Genomic DNA, 14,503 nt, shown 5'->3' with positions numbered 1-14,503 from the left:
ACCAACGAACACCTCCTCGTTGTTCCACTTTTGCACTTTTTTTTACTTTTGTAACTTTTTTGAAGGTTTTAAATAGAACATAGACCAGTACAGCACAGAACAGGCCCTTCAGCCCACAATGTTGTGCCGACATAGCTAATCCCTCCTACCTACAGAATGCCCTTATCCTCTCATTCATGCGCCATCCAAGCCCCTCTTCAAAGCCCCCAATGAATTTGCCCCACCACCCTATCAGGCAAAACATTCCACGCATCCACCCCTCTCTGAGTAAAAAAACGTACCCCTCACGTCTGTTCTGAACCTACCCCCCTCTCACCTTAAATGCATGCCCTCTGGTATTGGATCGCTCAGTAATGGGAAAAAGATATTGCTTGTCCACCCTATCTACGCGCCTCATCATTTTGAACACCTCCAACAGATCACCCCTCAGCCTCTGCCGCTCCAGAGAAAAGAGCCCAAGTTTGTCCAGCCTCCCCTGATAGCACATGCCCTCTCATCCAGGCGGCATCCTGGTAAACCTCCTCTGCACCCTCTCTAAAGCCTCGACATCCTTCCTGTAGTGAGGTGACCAGAACTGCACGCAGTACCCTCAATGGGGCCGAAACAGAGTTCTGCAGAGACTACCCGGGACATTCTCTCTTCTCCCCTCTTCCATCGGGTAGGAGATACAGGAGCCTGAGGGCACGTCCCACCAGGCTCAAGGACAGCTTCTACCCCACGGTGATGAGACTATTGAACGGTTCCCTTATACGATGGGATGGACTCTGACCTCATGATCTACCTTGTTGTGACCTTGCACCTTATTGCACTGCACTTTCTCTGTAGCTGGGACAATTTACTCTGTACTGTTATTGTTTCTACCTCAATGCACCTGTCACTACCTCAGTGCACCTGTACACCTCAGTGCACCCTGTACCACCTCAAGCGCCCTGTACCGCCTCAATGCAGCCTGTACTGCCTCAATGCAGCCTGTACTACGTCAATGCACCCTGTACTACCTCAATGCACCCGGTACTACCTCAGTGCACCCTGTACTGACTCAATGCACAGTGTACTATCTCAATGCACCCTGTACTGCCTCAGTGCACCCTGTACTGCCTCAGTGCACCCTGTACTGCCTCAGTGCACGCTGTACTAACTCAGTGCACCCTGTACTAACTCAACGTACCCTGTACTAACTCACTGCACACTGTACTACCTCAGTGCACATTGTACTACCTCAATGTACTCTGTACTACCTCAATGTACTCTCTATTACGTCAATGCACCCTGTACCACCTCAATGCACCCTGTACTACCTCAGTGCGGCCTGTACTACCTCAGTACACCTTGTACTAACTCAATGCACTCTGTACTGCCTCAATGCACTCTGTACTACCTCAATGTATGCTGTACTAACTCAATGCACCCTGTACTAACTCAATGCACACTGTACTACCTCAGTGCCCTGTACTACCTCAGTGCGCCCTGCACTAACCCAATGTAACTGCACTGTGTAATGAATTGACCTGTACGATCGGTGTGCAAGGACAAGATTTTCACCAGACCTCGGTACAAATGACAATAATAAACCAATCCTAATACCCTCCAGGGCGTGGGGGAATTAAAGACCATCCACCTTACGTCCGCCCCCCCCCTCGTGGTTTTATAAACCTCACCCCTCAGTCTCCCTCAGCTCCAGGGAAAATAGTCGCAGCCTGTCCAGTCTCTCCTTGTGACTCAAGCTGTCCGGTCCTGGCGACGTCAGTCTGAGCAAGTGGCTTTGGAGAAAATTGAAATCACTTAATCTCTGATTCTTGTTAAAAAAAAGTCTAACCACCGGAGTGTACCGTGGGGGGTCGTGGCTGTCAGATGACAGCACCGCCCACCACCTGGTCAGAGGACACCGCTGCCGATCGAGGTTGGGCCCTGCCCCACCCATCAGTTCACACCTGACCATTGGCCCCTTTAAGCACCTTTGTACTTGACCTTGGGCCATTGGCCTTTGTAATCGGTTCATCCTTGCCGGCACCGAGCCATTGGCCCCCTGTAAATTACCTGGGCTGGACCCCCCCCCCCCCCAGCCCTCCAGCACTATGAAGGGCGCCATGTGTGCTTGGCTCCCCCACTCGGCCGTCTTCGAGGGTCCACCCTGCTTCACTCCAGGCCGAGGACCGTGGAACGGCGCTGGAGAGATTGTTGGTGAGGTGTGCACTGTTAAAGGGTCGGGAGCGTCTTAGTTAGTGTCCCTAGTAGTGTAGAGCCATGCCTGCATGGGGTGGCAGGTATCGTTGGTTTTCCTTGATTGTGTGTGCCTAGTTTGTTGTGTGTGTGTGCGTGTGCGCATTTTATCCCCGGTGCGATTTCCCACGCTCGCTAGAAACCGTGCGCGTGTGTGTTATTCCTGTTACCGTTTTCCCCCACTCCTCTTTTGTAAATAAAATCCTTTACTGCCAGACTGTGTTCAGAGCCCTTGCTCTTGAGACCCACCGAACCTGTTTCCTCAACTCACAACACAGAGGAACCCATCAGGGCAAAACACCTCTGGAGGCAGACGGCTGGTCAATGTCTCAAGTAAAAACCCTGCGACAGATTCACATCAGAGCAGCTTATTGTCACGCGCGCCAGTGTGCGTTCAAATTCCCTGCTCGAGGGAAGCTCGCAAAGCGATCAGTGCACACCGCAGTAAGAAAAACCACAAGAAGCTTCGCCTTATTATGTGGAGGGCTGTCAGAGGCTACAGAGGGACATAGATAGGATGCAAAGCTGGGCTGAGAAGTGGCAGATGCAGTTCAACCCAGATAAGTGTGAAGTGGTTCATTTTGGTAGGTCAAATATGTTGGCGGAATATAGTATTAATGGTAGGACTCTTGGCACTGTGGAGGATCAGAGGGATCTTGGGGTCCGAGTCCATAGGACGCTCAAAGCGGCGGCGCAGGTTGACTCTGTGGTTAAGAAGGCACATGGTGTATTGTCCTTCATCAATCGGGGAATTGAATTTAGGAGCCGAGAGGTATTGTTGCAGTTATATCGGTCCCTGGTCAGACCCCACTTGGAGTACTGTGCTCAGTTCTGGTCGCCTCACTACAGGAAGGATGTGGAAGCCATAGAGAGGGTGCAGAGGAGATTTACAAGGATGCTGCCTGGATTGCGGAGCCTGCCTTATGACAGCTAGGTCGAGGGAACTCGGCCTTTTCTCCTTGGAGGCGACTGGAGGATGAGGGGGACCTTGATAGAGGTGTATAAGAGTGATGAGAGGCATGATCGGGTGGATAGTCAGAGGCTTTTTCCCCAGGGCTGAATGGTGGCCACAAGAGGACACAGGTTTAAGGTGCTGGGGAGCAGGTACAGAGGAGATGTCAGGGGTAAGTTTTTTACTCAGAGAGCGGCTGAGTGCGGGGAACGGGCTGCCGGCAACGGTGGGGAGACGGATACGATAGGGTCTTTCAAGAGACTGTTGGATCGGTACATGGAGCTGAGTGAAAATAGAGGCTACGGGTGAGCCTAGTAATTTCTAGGGTAGGGACATGTTTGGCCAAAGGGCCTGAATTGTGCTGGAGGTTTTCTATGTTCTAAGGGTGTGGAAGCTATAGAGAGGAGACTTACCGGGTGCTGCCTGGACTGGAGAGCACATCCTATGAGTAAAGGTTGAGCGAGCGAGGGCTTTTGTCCTTGGAGGGACGGAGGATGAGAGGCAACTCGATAGATTACGAGGGACATAGACAGAGTGGACGGCCGGCACCTTTTCCCCAGGGCGGCAATGGCCAACACCAGAGGACATCCGTTTAAGGTGAGTGGAGGAAAGTTTAGGGGAGGTGTCAGACGTAGGTTCTTTACACAGAGAGCGGTGGGCGCCTGGAACGCACTGCCGGGGGTGGCGGGAGAGGCTGATACAACAGGGACATTTAAAAGACTCTTGGATAGGCCCACGGATGTCAGGACGATGGAGGGTTGTGGGGTGTGTGGGAGGGAAGGGTTGGATTGATCGTGGAGTGGGCTTCTTCCTTTCTCAATCTTTTTATTGAACTTCAAATTAGTTCAAATTAATATACGTAACATTTAATGATTCGACGTACGGAGCTAAGAGATCTGGATAACAATGATAAGTTAATGTGTATACTCACAAGGATCTAGACCTCCCGCTCTCTTGCTAAGTGAACGTGCTACAAAGAAAAATTGAAAAGAAATGTATTAAAAAAAAACCAAATCCAGAAAAATACTAACAAAAGCAAACCAAAAACTTCAAAAAGAACTGGACTGATATTCCTTCCGTTAAAAGCAAACCTTCTTTTGTGGTCAGCTCTGCTCCTCTACATTCAAAGGTCGTTGAAAGGGATTTGAAAGAAGGTCAGCTTATATCGTATGGAAATATTGAAGAACTGGGCTCCAAACTTCCTCAAATTTCAGCGAAGGATCAGCAGTGTCGCTCCGAATTTCTTCCAAGTTTAAGACATGTTATAGTTTGAGAAAACCATTGAAATGTGGTCGGAGGTTTAGGGTCCCTCCACTTAAGTAGGATGGACCTCTTGGCCGTTAATGCAACGAAAGCGATCATAGGACAAGCAGAAGAGGATAAATGGCCAGAATCCGTCACTGGTAGCCCGAGGATTGCAGTGATTATAAAACGACGTAATATTGCTCTGCTTCTGTTGAGAAATTTCAGTCCTGTCTTTTTTTTCTGTCTTTTTTTTAAAGCTTTCTTTCATTTTGATTCTTTTTATTAGTTTTCAACTTAATACAGATTAATATATAACATCGACGGTCGTATGAAGATATCAGGAGAACAACTGTGGCATGGATCGTCGTAAAGAACAATAAAATATAAAAAATCTTTAGATCTCACGATCTCCTAGTAAATGAATATAATATGAAAGAAAGGAAAGATTTATTATATGAATTTTAAAAATCCCCAAATCAATAAGAAAAGTTATTTAACAATTAACCATTCTTTATTTGTCACTGTACTGTTGCAACAACAACACAACGAGATTACGATGGCACGCCCTTGCCTAATAAAAACCAAACCGGCAGATTGGTAAGAGCCCGTTATAACTATAAAATAAAACAAACACACTTGCTACACAAAGTGTAAAAAATAAAAAGGCAGTGTGCAAATGAACCGTGATGATCAGTTAAATAACACCGTGACGAGTCCAGCCGGTAAAGGGGGGGAAGACATTATGTGTAGGAGGTGTCCGTCCACGTTCAACACTAACAGCTTTGGGAAAAAAAGCTGCGTTCCGGTCTTGTAGTGTGTGCACGTCTCAATATATCAAACCAAACCGAAAAATCTCAAAACAAAAGACTGGGCTGAAGTGTCTCCGTGAAACAGAGCAATATACGACGTCGTCAGCTCCGTTCCTCTGAGTTGGAAAGTTATTGAGAGGGGATCCACGTCGCGTGAGAAAATTGGATAAACGGGCTCCAGATATCTTCACATTTCAGCGAAGGGTCGACAGTGCCGCTCCGAATTTTTCCCACGTTGAAACATGACATCGTTTGAGAGAACCATTGAAAAGTAGTCGGGGGTATTGGATTTAAGCAAAATGGATCGTATTGGCCATTAATGTAACAAGGGCAATCATACGGTTAGCGGAGGCAGATAGATGTCCTTGGTGATCCAAAAATTGCAGTGATAGGGTGAGGCTGTAAATCAATCTTCAATATGTTTCAAATAGTGTTAAAAATATCTTTCCAGAAGGGGACAGGACCAAACGTGTGTGTCAGGGAAGCCACGGTCGATTTCCAGCTGTCACAGGTAGGGTTTACAGGGTGATTAAAACGGGCTAGCCTATCTTTGGACATATGGGTCCTAAAAAGAAATTTTCTTTTAGTTGTTTATTTACAATTTTTTTATTGATTTGGGGATTTTTTTCTCTTTATATACACAATAAATCTTTTTCTTTCCTTTTATATTAGATTTCCCAAATATAGACTGGAACCTGCTTAGTGCCAAAGGTTTAGGTGGGACGGAATTTGTTAAATGTGTCCAGGAGGGATTCCTGACGCAGTATGTCGACAGGCCGACTAGAGGGAATGCCATGCTAGATCTAGTTTTAGGAAATGAACCGGGACAGGTGAAGGATCTATTGGTGGGTGAGCATTTGGGGGACAGTGACCATTGCTCATAACCTTTAAAATTGTCATGGACAGGGACAGGTGCATGAGAGGACAAGAAGATATTTAATTGGGGAAGGGCGAACTATGAGGCTATAAGGAGAGAACTTGGGAGTGTAAATTGGGATGTCCTTTTTGAAGGGAAATGTACCATGGGGATGTGGTCGATGTTCAGGGATCTTATGCAGGATGTTAGGGATAAATATGTCCCGGTGAGGCAGAGAAGGAACGGCAGGGTGAAGGAACCGTGGGTGACGAGAGAGGTGGAACGACTTGTTTAGGGAGAAGAAGGTAGCATACGTGAGGTATAAGCAGCAAGGTTCAGACAGGGCCCGTGAGGAATATAGGGTAGCGAGGAAGGAAGGGCTGAGGAGAGCTAGAAGGGGACATGAAAAGGCTTTGGCTAGTAAGGTTAAGGAGATTCCCAAGGCCTTTTTCACCTATGTGAAGGGTAGGAGGATGGCTAGGGTAAAGGTAGGTCCGATTAAGACAAAGGTGGGAGAATGTGCCTGGAGGCGGCGGAAGTGGGAGAAGTTCTCAATGAGTACTTCTCTTCGGTATTCACCAGGGAGAGGGGTCTTGATGATGTGGAAGGGAGTGCTGGTAAGGGTAATGTTCTCGAGGTTGTAGATATCAAGAAGGAAGATGTGTTGAAGTTGTTAAATAATATCAAGACGGATAAGTCCTCCGGGGTCTGACGGGATTTCCCCAGGCTGCTTCGAGAGGCGAGGGAGGAGATTGCTGAACCGCTGGTAAGGATCTTTGAGTCCTCGTTGTCCACGGGGATGGTGCCGGAGGATTGGAGGGTGGCGAATGTTGTCCCCTTGTTCAAAAAGGTAGTAGGGATAGTCCAGGGAGATTACAGACCGGTGAGCCTTACTGTCTGTGGTGGGTAAACTGTTAGAAAGGATTCTAAGGGATAGGATCTATGAACACCTGGAGAATCATGGACTGATTAGGGACAGCCAGCATGGATTTGTGAAGGGAAGATCTTGCCTCACAAGCCTGATAGAGTTCTTTGAGGGGGTGACCAGGAAGATTGATGCGGTGGATGTGGTCTATATGGATTTTAGTAAGGCGTTTGATAAGGTACCTCATGGTAGGCTTCTTCAGAAGGTCAGAGGCCAAGGGATCCAGGGAGGCTTGGCTGTGTGGATTAGGAATTGGCTTGCCTGTAGAAAGCAGAGGGTCGTGGTGGAAGGAGTGTCCTCGGATTGGAGGGCAGTGACTAGTGGTGTCCCGCAGGGATCGGTTCTGGGACCTCTACTTTTTGTGATATTTGTAGATGACTTAGATGAGGGGGTGGAGGGCTGGGTTAGTAAGTTTGCGGATGACACTAAGATCGGCGGTGTTGTGGATAGTGTGGAGGGCTGTCGGAGCTTACAGAGGGATATTGATAGGATGCAGAGCTGGGCTGACAAGTGGCAGATGGAGTTCAATCTGGAGAAGTGTGAGGTGGGACACTTTGGAAGGACAAACTCCAGGGCAGAGCACAAGGTAAATGGCAAGGTACTTGGCAGTGTGGAGGAGCAGAGGGATCTGGGGGTTCATATTCACAGTTCACTGAAAGTTGCCTCACAGTTAAGAAGGCCTATGGGATGTTGGCTTTCATAAATCGCGGGATTGAGTTTAAGAGCCGCGAAGTGATGATGCAGCTTTACAAAACTCTAGTTAGACCACACTTAGAGTACTGTGTTCAGTTCTGGTCGCTGCATTATAGGAAGGATGTGGAGGCATTGGAGAGGGTGCAGAGGAGATTTACCAGGATGCTGCCTGGATTGGAGGGTATTGAATATGAGGAGAGGCTTAAGGTGCTAGGGCTTTATTCACTGGAAAGGAGGAGGATGAGAGGAGACATGATAGAGGTGTATAAAATACTGAGAGGAATAGATAGAGTAGACAGTCAGCACCTCCTTGCCAGGGCACCAATACTCAATACAAGAGGGCATGGCTTTAAGGTTATGTGTGGGAGGTTCTGGGGAGATGTCAGAGGGAGGTTTTTCACCCAGAGAGTGGTTGGTGCATGGAATGCACTGCCTGGGGCGGTGGTGGAGGCAGATACATTGAACAGGTTCAAGAGCTTGTTGGATAGGCACATGGAGGAACGTGAGATAGAGGGATATGCGGGAGGAAGGGGTTAGGTAGTGTGAGGGTGGTCTGATGGACGGCACGACACGGTGGGCCGAAGGGCCTGTTTTGTGCTGTATGGTTCTATGGTTATTCATCTACTAAGAGATCGTGGGATCTAAAGATTTTTATATTTGATAGTTCTTTACCATTATCTATGCCACGGTTGTTCTCCTGATCTCTTCGTACGACCATCGATGTTATATATTAATCTGTATTAAGTTGGAAACTAATAAAAAGATTGAAAAAGAAAAATTTCGGTAACAGGATGGGGTTGTAAACCAATATTCACTAGAGTTGAGTGGAGTGGGTTGAGGGTCCCGAGTGGCTGCACCATCCCTCCACCCCCGGGGAGGGGATGCGAGCGAGGTGACAGATTCAGGGCTCTGACGGCGGTGGGGGAGAGGCTGTTCCGGACGTCCGGGCTCTGTCCCGCTCCCGTATCTTCTTCCCAGAAGGTAGGACAGAGAAAAGGGTACGGCGAGGAGGGAGAGGGTGCGTCCTTGACCATACTGATACTCCCTGAAGCGACAAAACGGGAAGATGGACGGGATGAGACAGAGTGACGTCGAGCGAAAAAATGCGTCACTCAGAGACGGGATGCTCCAAATTGGTTCAAGTTTTCCGTAATCGTAAAGGTCCCCTGTTTAAAGATCTCCAGAAATGGTAACAAGGTCCAAGTTCTTCGAGGAGATGGATTAAAAGTCCTTCAAAACAAGGGAAAATAAGGTTTGTCAAAATTGGTCAATAACCCTGCCAAAAAAAAGAGGTTCACGTTCTTCGAGAGAATGTAAAATACAAATTCGACCCCCCCCCAGAGATGATTCATCCAACATAAACTGGAAAACAACACAAAAGGAGGCTCCCCCTTTGTTGAAACTACACAAAGAAACGTTCGTATCTTATCTATTAGTCGTACGCACATCGAAACGCACAGTGAAATGCGCCTTTTTGCGTTACTGAGAATGTGCTGGGGGGGGCAGCCCGCGAGCGTCGCCACGCTGCCGGTGCCAACGTAGCACGCCCGCAACTTCCTAACCCGTACGTCTTTGGGATGTGGGAAGAAACCCATGCAGAGAACGTACGCTCTTAAGGGCAAGACGCTTCACAGTGTTGAAGAGCAGAGAGACCTTGGGGTGCGAGTCCATGGCTCACTGAAAGTGGCTCCACAGGTAGACGAGGCGGTTAAGAAGGCTTATGGAATCCTTGCTTTTATTAATCGAGGTGCTGAGTACAGGAGTCGAGAAGTTATGATGCATCTCTACAGAAATCTGGTTCGGCCGCATTGTAGGCTACTGCGTGAAATTCTGGTCTCCTCACTACAGGAAGGATGCTGAGGCTTGAGAGAGGGTGCAGAGGAGGTTTACCAGGATGCTGCCTGGATTAGAGGGCATGCGCTATCAGGAGAAGCTTGGGCTCTTTTCTCTGGAGCGGAGGGGGCTGAGGGGTGATCTCTTGGAGGTGTACAAAATAATGAGGGGCGTAGATAGGGTGGACGAGCAATATCTTTTTCCCATTATTAAGCGATCCGATACCAGAGGGCGTGCATTTAAGGTGAGAGGGGGGCAGGTTCAGAACAGACGTGAGGGGTACGTTTTTTTTACTCAGAGAGTGGTGGACGCCTGGAATGCGTTGCCTGATAGGGTGGTGGGGGCAAATTCATTGGGGGCTTGGATGAGAGGAAGATGGAGGGTTATGGGCATTCTGTAGGTAGGAGGGATTAGCTATGTCAGCACAACATTGTGGGCCGAAGGGCCTGTTCTGCGCTGTCGTCTTCTATGTACAAACTCCTTACAGACAGCGGCGGGAGTTGAACCCAGGTCGTTGGCGCTGTAATAGCGTCATGCTAACCTCTACACCGCTATAAAACACAACGTATCATTCGCTTAGTTCCCAAACTGGTCGAAACTGGTGAAAAAAGTTGACAAAACTTTCATTCAAAGATCCCAAAGATGTTCCATTGTCCAAAATTCGGAAACAAGGCGCCTGGAAAAATGACTTAATTCAAAAGAAAACACACATGACGGCTAAACAAGGTCGATTTAGTCCAGCTAAAGCACAAAGCAACTTGAAAAAGACCTGCATCGTACGACTTAGGCGCAAGCTCAACCAAAAACGGCTCCAACTTGTTAAAAGGATGGTAACCTGAATTGCAAAATGCGTGAGCTGTTGAGAAAAAAACAATTTTTTTAAACGCCAAGGGAAGTTTGCGATCCCACAGACGTAAAACACAACGTAAAATCAGGCTGCAATCCTCAAAATGCCAGAAAGCATCGAGTTATTACAGAGATGACACGAAGGTCGCTGTAGGTTACAACAGGACATTGATAGGATGCAGAGCTGGGCTGAGAAGTGGCAGATGCAGTTCAACCCGGAGAAGTGTGAAGTGATACACTTCGGGAGATCGAATTCGAAACCTTTGGCCCACTGAGTCTGTGCCAACCCATGTATAGTGCTCCCATTTCATTTGCTCCCACCCCCACTCCCATCGTAGGACACTACAGCACAGTACAGGCCCTTTGGCCCACAATGTTGGGCCGACATTTTATCCTGCTCTAAGATCTATCTGACCCTTCCCTCCCGCTCCGAGATCTACCTGACCCTCCCCTCCCGCTCTGAGATCTATCTGACCCTTCCCTCCCGCTCCGAGATCTACCTGACCCTCCCCTCCCGCTCTGAGATCTATCTGACCCTTCCCTCCCGCTCTGAGATCTATCCGACCCTTCCCTCCCGCTCCGAGATCTACCTGACCCTTCCCTCCCGCTCTGAGATCTATCTGACCCTTCCCTCCCACATAGCCCTCTATCATTCATGTGTCTATCTAAGAGTCTCATATGTCCCTGATGTACCTGCCCCCACCAGCTCTGCCGGCAGTGCGTCCCACACACCCACCACTCTCTGTAAAAAAAATCCCCCTTGTACCTGCCTCCAATCACCTTAAAATTCTGTCCCCTCGTGTGAGCCATCGTCGCCCCGGAGAAAAGTCTCTGACTGTCCGCTCGATCTGTGCCTCTTGTACACCTCTATCAGGTCACCTCTCATCCTCCTCCTCTCCAAAGAGAAAAGCCCCAGCTCACTCAACCTGTCCTCATGAGACACGTCTGCCTGCAAACTCGACTTTGAGAAGAAGTACTGCGATAAAAAAGTTCCCAGTTGTTCAATAAAAACGAAATAAGCCAAGGAAGGGTCTAAGTTGTTCGGAAAGACCCAACAAAGTGCAAGTTGTTTAGAAAGAAAACTCGGGTCAAGTTGTCCTCAGGTAAAGTTGTGCAGCGGCGCAAAAGACTTCAAGAGGTCGTTGTTCAAAGGCGCCAAACAGAAGAGGTTCAATTTGTTCAGGAAAGTTCAGGTCCGGAGGGAACGGGTCCCAATGTGGGCAGGTTGGTGTCGGTTGGGGGACAAAGGTTAGCACGGACCATCCCTGCGTTGTACAGCTCTGTGACTGTGACACTCGGGATACGGCGTACAATTCTGGTCGCCCTACTTTTGGAACATCGAACAGTGCAGCACAGTGCAGGCCCTTCGGCCCACCATGTTGTGCCGACCTTTAAACCTCGCCTGAGACTATCTAACCCCTTCCTCCCAGATACCCCTCTATTTTAAATCCCTCCGTATGCTTATCCAGCAATCTCTTGAACTTGACCAATGTACCTGCCTCCACCACCGCCCCAGGCAGCGCATTCCATGCCCCAACCACTCTCTGGGTGAAAAACCTCCCTCTGATATCTCCCTTGAACTTCCCACCCATTACTTTAAAGCCGTGCCCTCTTGTATTGAGCATTGGTGCCCTGGGAAAGAGGCGCTGGCTGTCCACTCTATCTATTCCTCTTAATATTTTGTACACCTCTATCATGTCTCCCCTCATCCTCCTCCTCTCCAACGAGTAAAGCCCGAGCTCCCTTAGTCTCTCCTCATAATGCATCCTCTCCAAACCAGGCAGCATCCTGGTAAATCTCCTCTGCACCCTCTCTAAAGCTCCCACATCCTTCCTATAATGAGGCGACCAGAACTGGACACGGTGCTCCAAGTGTGGTCTGACCAGAGTTTTGTAGAGCTGCATCGTTACCCCGCGGCTCTTAAACTCGATCCCACGACCTATGAAAGCTAACACCCCATAAGCTTTCTTAACTACCCTGTCCACCTGCGAGGCAACTTTCAGGCGGGAGAGCATTCTGACTGGGTGCGTCACCGCCTGGTGAGGAGGCTGCAGAGGGTTGTAGGCTCAGCCAGCTCCATCACCGGCACAACCCCCTCCCCCCCCCCCCCCCCGCCATCGAGGACATCAGTGCCTCGAGAAGGCGGCGTCCATCACTGAGGACCCTCACCACCCCGGGACATGCCCTCTTGTCGTTACTCCCATCGGGGAGGAGGTACGGGAGCCTGAAGACCCGCACTCGACGATTCAGGAACAGCTTCTTCCCCCCCCGCCGTCAGATTCCTGAACGGTCCACGGACCCGTGAACAGCCCCTCGTTATTCCTCTTTCGCGCTATTTCTTTAGTTTTGTAACTTACGGTGAGTTTTACGTCCTGCACTGTACCGCTGCCACAAAACAACACGTTTCACGTCGTATGTCGTGACAATTCTGACACGCGTAATTCCATGGAACTGTCTGCACCCAATATTAACTGTGTGACTGTAATCCTTGAAGTCAACCTTCGCTCTTCAAATATAGAACCTCAAGGTACTTGTTTCCAGACATCCTCTCGGCGCGGAGTCTCCCACCGGATCTCCTGCTGAGTGTCGGCTTGTGCTGAATACAGACCTTGCGCAAGCTCAGCTCCGGTGCGCGAGGTTCAGTCGGTCACGAGGCATGCCTCAGAAGTGCTCTGTTACACGTTCATGTTACCTCTGCTAATCCATCAGCGGTCCGTTGTACACGTCAGTTTTATATGTTAAATTCATCAAGTGGGGTCTGTTCCATACATTATATGGTGTCAATTCACCAAACTGGGTCCATTACATACATTTTATGGTGTCAATTCATCAAACTGGGTCTGTTACATATATTAAATGGTGTCAATTCATGAAACGGGATCTGTTCCGTACATTATATGGTGTCAATTCAGCAAACGGGGTCTGTTCCATACATTTTATGGTGTCAATTCATCAAACGGGGTCTGTTCCATACATTTTATGGTGTCAATTCATCAAACGGGGTCTGTTCCATACATTTTATGGTGTCAATTCATCAAATGGGGTCTGTTCCATACATTATATGGTGTCAATTCATCAAACGGGGTCTGTTCCATATATCATATGGTGTCAATTCATCAAACGGGGTCTGTTCCATACATTTTATGGTGTCAATTCATCAAATGGGGTCTGTTCCATACATTTTATGGTGTCAATTCATCAAATGGGGTCTGTTCCATACATTTTATGGTGTCAATTCATCAAATGGGGTCTGTTCCATACATTTTATGGTGTCAATTCATCAAACGGGGTCTGTTACATACATTTTATGGTGTCAATTCATCAAATGGTGTCTGTTACATACATCAGCGTTACCTGTTAATTCATCAAATATGGTGTTACATTCATTATATAGTGTTATATGTTGATTCAAAGGTGGTCTGTGACACACGGCAGTGTTATGTTATTAGTTCAGGCACTGAGTGATAGGCAGAGGTTGACACAGCCGGGACCTTATTCCTTCGAGCAGCAGGGTGACTGTATCGAGGTCCGTAGGTTGATAAGGGGTGCAGATCAGATGCTGGTTAGTCTTTCTCCCCCCCAGGGTTGGGGAATCAAGAACCAGAGGGCACACGTTTAAGGTGGGGGGGGGGGGTAAGAGATTTAATAGAGGACACGAGGGGCAACTTCTTCACGTGGATAGCAAAAGTTCAGAGGGATAGGGGCCAGACGGGACTTGCTTGGATGGGCAACCCTGGTGCGACTCTTTTGTGACCCCAACGGTGGCCCCTGTCCCTCTCCCCACGGATGCTGCCCGACCTGGTGAGTGTTCCTGACCACTCTTTTTATCGTTGGGTCTCCCAACAGCATCGGGTTTCCGTTCGATGAATCGCCACCGCGTCCCTCCATTCCTCTGTTTGGACCCGGGGACGGGTTGAGAGAGCGAGACTGACTGACTCCAGGGACCCCGTGTTCGACCTCCACCTCTAGCAGTATTGAAGGGTGCAAGTCTGCATGTTCTCCCTGTGAGCAGCAACCCCCCCCCCCCGCAACAGAGTGCTCCAGTCCCCTCCCACGTCCCAACGACGTGCGGGGTGCTGGTGGGTTCATCAGCCTCCAGCACGTGTGGCTCCATTCTCCCTGTA

Source organism: Pristis pectinata, unplaced genomic scaffold (assembly GCF_009764475.1).
Source record: "Pristis pectinata isolate sPriPec2 unplaced genomic scaffold, sPriPec2.1.pri scaffold_88_arrow_ctg1, whole genome shotgun sequence".
Classification (NCBI taxonomy): Eukaryota; Metazoa; Chordata; class Chondrichthyes; order Rhinopristiformes; family Pristidae; genus Pristis; species Pristis pectinata.
This window is presented reverse-complemented; position numbering follows the sequence as displayed.